Source organism: Pinus tabuliformis, chromosome 7 (assembly GCF_031772625.1).
Source record: "Pinus tabuliformis cultivar Carrire ecotype Pingquan chromosome 7, CPIR1, whole genome shotgun sequence".
Taxonomy (NCBI): Eukaryota; Viridiplantae; Streptophyta; class Pinopsida; order Pinales; family Pinaceae; genus Pinus; species Pinus tabuliformis.
In genome coordinates, this window is record NC_142293.1 from 1,843,414,765 (window position 1) to 1,843,422,461 (window position 7,697).

Sequence of the window (7,697 nt, forward strand, 5' to 3'; positions counted from 1 at the left end):
ACTTTTCCTAAATCAATCATGCAAACTATCAAAATGCAAATGCACAATGCAGGTGTTTGTTTTCCGCTTTCTTAGTATTGATGCCTACAAAGAAAGCTTTTTGTACAACTTTGAATTTGCTTTTAAATGATCAATACAAACAAGTTTACTTTTTTCGAAATCAGAGAAGATAGAAGAGATTACAACACTTAAAGATTTTCGAAATGAATACTTGTTTTGACACTTAAAAGAGACAAACTCAAACCAATAAGCAAGAGTAAATGTATAATCAATCTGCAAATAGCCAATGAACTCTCTCCTAAGATCACAATCAATAGATCTGAATCAAGGGCTACAGGATGACTATTTCACTCATGCAAAGGAAAACTGTAAATGACGCCACAAACACATAAAAACACTCACAGTCTTTTTGTACAAAAGGAGGCGGAATCTAAGCAGAGAAAAGGAGTTATCAGATTGGTACCTATGCTGGTTACAAGCTGCAAAAATCAGAGATCAAAACAAGGAAAAATAGAGCAGAGAACCCCAGCTGCACAAGGGCAAATTGGTTCAGCGCAACCTCAACACAGGGGTTTTGACATTCAGCGCAAGTAACCTTCACGGGACCTGCGTTGAAATGTAGAATCCCTTCACTGTGTCTGTGCTGAAGGAGAAACTCTCGTTTCGCTCAGGTTCTGGGTCACAGATTGCTATTTAATTCACTGTTTTAGGCCAAATAAAAGCAACAAGCAAGGTGTAATCAAAGGGATGCTTTTAGGGGCTACTAAGATCTATCACAAAAGATCATCAAATCATTTGTGAGTCCATTGTTCAGATCATAGACAAGTCCAGTAACTGGATCAAAGCAGCAACTGTCTACTTTGCATCCGGGAAAGATACAGTTCGATTGTTGCTGTCAAGTCTATGAAACAAACAATGATAGAAACACAAATAAAATGACTAAACAAATCTCCCCAGTGGAGTCGCCAATTTGTTGTGGGGAAAAATGCCTATGCAGGATGATCCTATCCACCTAAGGTGTGACAATGCCTTAGCAACAAATGAGTACAGCTATTCTGGTTTCTTCCTTTATGAAATGTGAAAGAAGAGAGATCAATAGACTTACCGGTGTCTTCCGTTTGTCCCTCGATCCGGTCTCTCTTCTCTTTGGGAGTTCACAGCTACTTGCCTTCTTGCTTGTCCAGCTTCAACGGGTTCCTGCAAGATCACAAGAGAACAGCTACTTGCGACAAGAGAACAACTACTTGCGACAAGAGAAGAACACTACACAAAGACAGATATTCTTATTCATAACTAGTTTAGGATTAGAAATAAATTAAACATACTAATGCATTCATACATCAAAAATACATCAGCATATAGGAGAAACCAAGATAGCTTTATTGATGAATAACAAGGTTCAAGAAGAGATACAACCCAGAGGGCTCCAATCCAGCATCTCCTTCCCAGCAAATGGAATTCCTATCTTCACCCCCTTCAAAGCATTAAGCACCCAGTGATTCCAATCTCAAACCAACAACAATTCTTTGCAATAACAAAATTCCAGCCTCTAGATCTCATGGAGGAGAGATCCATATATAGATGTTTGGAGAGAGGATGAGTCAGCTTGAGATCTGACTAGTGTCCTCTCCCTCTGTCAGTTCTTGAGTCCGCTTGGAGGTTCTTGCTTCCACTTGGAGATTTGGAACCTCTTACTCATCACCAGTCGAATTCCCTGAGGCAAGTGTCATTTTGGAAGCTTCCTGGGTTTTGACACCTTGAGAAATGAGCCTGCCACATGTCCACTCTCGTTCAGCGCAGGTAGCCAGTGTTCCAGTTGACATTCAACGCAGGTAGCCAGTGTTGGCTTTGACATTCAGCGCAAACAGCTAGTGTAGCCACTGAAATGATCCTGAATTGACTTGTTTTTGAGCAGTTTCTGGTGGAGAACTTCTGTGAATTGCTGTGGTTTGTTAGCCTTGTTCCTCTAGGGGTAGGAACAACATGTTTAGGGACTTTGGATCCCTTAGATTATGGACATTTCATGCTCAATGCTGTAAGGCACAAAAATGTCTATAACACTAATTTCAAAAAATATTGAGCATTAGTACATCAATGATGTTAATAAGCACAATGCAATTGGTTTGTTGAAATTACATTATACAAAAATAATTATTACCATCGTTGACTCGGTGTTAGGTCCCTATAATACTAGTGATTCCCCCATTACTATTGTCATTGTAGCCCTTATTGTTATTGTTGTGCCCTTATATTATTATTGTTATGTCAACTTTGATTATATTGTGACCCCTTAGACTCCTATAAATAGAAATGAGGTTTTGTCATTTGTATCATTCAAGAATTGTTAAATTGTGTAATGTAAAGGAAGTTCCCCCCTTGAAGAGGATGATTCTGAAGTCGTTGATCTATTTTTTCAATCTTTTTGTGAGTTGGTTTCTTAACATTTGGTATCAGAGATTTGGATTATAGGGTTTCACTGCTCCAAACAGGTCATCGTGGAATTTTTGCTATAACTTTTTCTCTACGAAGTTTCAGAAGCTAAAAAAGAAACCCATTTGAGCCTAAATCATTCTAAACCTTGGGTCCTAATTTCAGATATTGTCTCACTATATTTTTGGAGATATGATTCGAGGAAGTTAGGGTTTTTGCAGACTCTTGAATTACATTCCAAACAGGTGACCTTGGGAAAATCGTTATAACTTTCTCTTTGATCATGAGATTAAAATTTCGTAATAAGTTACAGAAAGATGACAGACTTTAGTTTTGTGTGTATTGTTTTTAGATCTAAAGGTTGAAACAGTGACATGTGGCACGTCGTACAAATTCGCTCTACTGAAAAATTATATAATTAGGTCATCTTGGGAGATTGGGCATAACTCTTTCTTGCAGGATCCAATTTTGATAAGACTGGTGCCACTAGAAAGAGGACTCAGAGGGATACCATAGGAAGAAATTTCAGGCCTTGGAGATCTGTAATTACAAAGATACAACAGATTCAATATTGAGCTTTTACAAAGTGAAAAAAGATGTGTAGTTTTTTTAAAATTTTTCATAAGTTTGGGTTGAAAAATTAGTTGAATTTGAAAGGGCATAGTGAAGCATAATTATCATTAATTGATGCCCCAAAGAAAGAAAATGGAAAAACCTAATAAGCGACCTGAAATCTCTAGCATGACTCATGAAGAAGGGGAAGAAATGCAACATGATATATCAAAATTACAAAATCAAGTGCAACAAATTTCACTCTCACAAAAGGTAACAAAGGCTAAAATTGATGGTTTAAAGAAAGGCATGGAAGCTAAGATAAATGGTGTGGAAGCTAAGATGAATGGCGTGGAAGTTAATATGGATGGCATGAAAGATAAGATGAATGGCATGGATGCTAAGATGGATGGTATAGAAGAAAAACTGAAAGGTGACATGGAAGATTTGAAGATAGATTTGACTAAGTTGCTACAAGAAATGCTTACTAATGGTGAAAGGGTAGTAAAGGAAACTCATGATGAGAACAAAAGAAATGTAAATCATGATTTCATAGATTCTAATGTAGGATTTAAGACTCACCATGTTCCAAATATCGATATGAGGAAGTTTGATGGCAAGGATCCCGTAACATGGATACTACAGATGGAGCAATATTTCGATATCCATAATGTGAAAAACACACAAAAGGTACGCATTGAAACTTTATATTTGGAACGAATTCGGTTTGTATGGTATCGATAGCTTTGCTCTCGTAAACAAATTGTCACTTGGGAAATTTTTACGGAAGAAATGATAGCACATTATGAGGATACAAAAAGCAACACTTTTTTTAGCCAATTGATAAACTTCAAACAAAAGGGTTCAATGATGGAGCACATTGAGGACTTCAAAAAATTGAATATAAGGGTAAAAGATATTCCAGAGGAGCATAGGATTTATGTGTTCATAGGGACTTTAAAGGATAACATCCAACATGAGGTTCGCCTTTGGGAACCTGATTCATTAGAGAAGGCATTTAGGTTGACAAGAAAATGGAAAGCAAAATTATGGCAACAAGGAAGCCTACCACTCACAACTATAAGGATGTAAGTGTTGTTTCCCCTAGCCTTCCACAACCTACAAGGTTGACACCCCAAAAATTGGAAGAGAAAAGAGAAAAAGTGATCTGATAATGAGATCTAAGACAATTAATAAGGTATTACAGACTTATGTTCTTGGATGTGCCTATGTTATTTTATGCAATGGATCGATAAGATTGCGAAACACATAGACAATGAAGTAATAAAGAAAACATAATAGACAACACATAACACAACAAATTTAATAAGGAGTTCACCCAATACTCCTGGGCTACATCTCCTGGTCCAGCCTTTAGTGGTGACCTCTCTATTATGTCTTCAAGCAAAGTTTTTCTTTACAACAGTGAGCTCAAATTGAGCCTAACACACAATAGATGCAACAACGAGTGATTTGCTTGAACCTCTCAAGCTTTCTCTGAGTACACATACTCCCTCAATGCTCTCTATCTCAACTCTGTCTCGGTACTACCTTCAATACTGCCCCCTTCTGTTTGCTCTTTGTCTATCGCTTTAAAGCCAATCTGGGCTGCGTTTCTCCTTCCTAGCTTTCTGTCTCCGTGCCTCTGTCTACCCGAATCCCTCTTTCAGTGTTACATAACCATGGCATAATGCCCAAAGGGGAGGTGGCCACCTATTCGACAATGTAAGAGTGCTTCGGTTTCTTGAAATCCTTTAGAATTACAAACACAGTCATTTTCTGTTTTACACATGAAAATGCCTGCATAACTATGAAATGCCACCAAAACATAATTCATTTCGGACTTCAGAAGTCCTTAAACATGGTTTATTCCCCTATCGGGTTCACCCTCCATCGCTATCGCAAGTCGCTTTGGTCTCGCTCCGAGGTTCCCCTTTGTATTTTTGAAATATGTTAAAAATTACGAAATGCATTAATATGGCCTTTCTTTGGACTTGAAACAATATATAATATCCTTAATAGACCCTTTCGTGTCCACATTATCGCATCGATATTCATCCTTTGCTTTTCGTTTAATAACCAAAACTGCGAAAAATGCATTAAAACTGGCTTTTCCGCGGACGTCAAACCTTATGAAATGTTACCGATAAACCCGTCAGGTCCGGTTCATCGGATCTTGCCTCATGGTTGCTCTGATTGTGATATCGCAATCACTCATCGCAATAACCCCCGGGCCGTTGTAAGTGCTCCTCCAATCCCTTATAGCGATCCTGTGATGTAATATGGGCTGTTAATTAGCACGCTTGATCGACGGTCCAAATTAAATCTGCCAATCACCGTTGCCATACATATATGTTAAGCGCCGATCCCTGTCTGCGAGTCTCGATTGTGATTGCCGATTAGATCTGGACTATTGATTGGCTAGATTTGATGGCCCCTGTGCATCCATTGTTCCATGCCTCCATACTCTGTTTTATTCACGGTTTTCTCTGGTTTTTACCTCCCGATAGTGTTTTTCAGCCATTTTAAAGGCTCTTGGCATGTGGCTATTTGATCTTTGGCATGATTTTTTTCGAGTTTTTAAGACTTAGAGAGTGTTCTTGGATCCATTTGGATCACGCCCTCCCACTGAAAAGGATTTTGGACCACCAAAAGTTGGTTTTCAAGCATCGCTTAAGTGAGGATACAACTGCCTCACTTGCCCAATCTCTATCCATTTGGCATTGCTGGGTTTTGAACCTTTGAGTCCAATTCTAAGGCACTCCACGTCCCCTCTGTGCATAGTCCTCATCTTCCTGTCCAGAACTGTGTCTTCCTGCAACTCATTGAGATATTCAGGCAACAGATCATCAATGGAAGGCAATTGACTTTGCTCTTTAGGATCTTCAATTAATGAAGGTTCAAATAGTCTTAAATTTTCTGCATTTACCACTGAATAGATGTGCATGTATGCTGGTAGATCAAGGTGAAAAGCGTTCTCACCAATTTTCTCAAGTACCTTAAAAGGCCCATACCTTATTGGCTTCAGCTTCTTTCCTTCACCTTGCATTTTGTCCTTGCTGATATACAACCAAACTTGATCGCCAACTTGGAAGCTGTGCTCCACCCGGTGTTTATCATGCCTTGCCTTGTACTTGGCTTGGCTCTTTTCCAGCTGTTCCTACACTGCCTGGTGAATTTCTTGGATCTGTTTGATGAACTTGGTTGCTTTGTCCACATCACTGTGTCTAGCAACTGCTATGTCTTTTTCAAAGACAAAATCCAAGGGAGACCTTGGTATAAAACCAAAACAGGTCTCAAAAGGAGATCTCTGTGTAGAATAATGTTTAGCACGGTTGTAAGCATGTTGCACATAACATAAATGTTCATCCCAAAGCTTGGGATGCTTGCTGCAATAACCCCTGAGAAACTGGATCACTGTCCTGTTGACTACCTCTGTTTGGCCATCTGTTTGTGGATGAAAGGCTGTGCTTTTCTTCAGTCTGGTGTCCATTAATTCCCACAGACTTGACCAAAACTTCCCAACAAATCGGGAGTCTCGATAAGGTACTATGGAAGTGGATAACCCAAAATGCACCCAGACATGCTGAAAGAACAACTTCGCTATTTTTTTCAGGTGTAATCTGCTTATTACAGGGTATTAAAATACACATTTTGCTGAACCTGTCCACGATAACATATAGATAGTCATGTCCCTTTCTAGATTTTGGAAATCCCCCAACAAAGTCCATGGAAACACTTTCCCAAGGACGGGAAGGGACTGGTAGTGGAGTGTACACGCCTAGTTTTCTACTGTTGGGCTTACTTTTAGCACACATGGTACACCCTCTTACATATCTAGAAACTGTTTCATGCATTTTTGGCCAATAGCAGTATCTTTGCAGCTGTGCAACTGTTTTACTTACACCAAAATGACTTGATATCAGAGAAGTATGTGCCTCCCTAATTATGTTAACTCTTTCTATTTGTGGAATGCATAGCTTTCCCAAATGATACAAGAGTTGGTCCTTAACATAGTAATCCAATTCTTCTACCTTTTTTCCATTACTTAAAGCTGCATATACATCTTTAAATTCTATATCTTGAGCATATTGTTCAATATAGCTTTCATGCATTACTGAGTTATGCTTAAGTATAGTAGATGCATTTATGATTAGTCTGGACAACATATTTGCAACTTTATTGTGTATGCCCTTTTTATATTTGATGACTAAATGAAACTGCTGTAGGAAACCCATCCACCTATAGTGTCTTGATTGCTGCAATTTAGTTTGTGAGTGCAAATACTGAAGTGGTTGATGATCAGTATGTATTATTGTTTCTTTGCCCATTAAGTAATGTTTCCACTTCTTCACACTCTAGACTAATGCATACAATTCTTTATCATATGTAGGATAATTAACTACTGCAGAATTAAAAGTCTCAGAATGGTAGCATATGGTTTTACCATGTTGCATCAACACTGCTCCCATGGCATAGTCACTAGCGTCAGTTTCAATCTCAAATGGTTATTGAAGATTTGGCAATGCTAGTACTGGTGCTGTACTAATTTTTTCTTTCAAGGTGTCGAAGACTTTCTGCTGTTTTCCTCCCCACTGAAACACCTTGTTCAATCCTGTCAAAGCATGTAAGGGAGCTGTAATTAAGGAAAAGTTAGGAATAAACTTTCTCCAATATTGTGCTGCTCCTAGGAAGCTTCTAACTTCTGTAGCAGA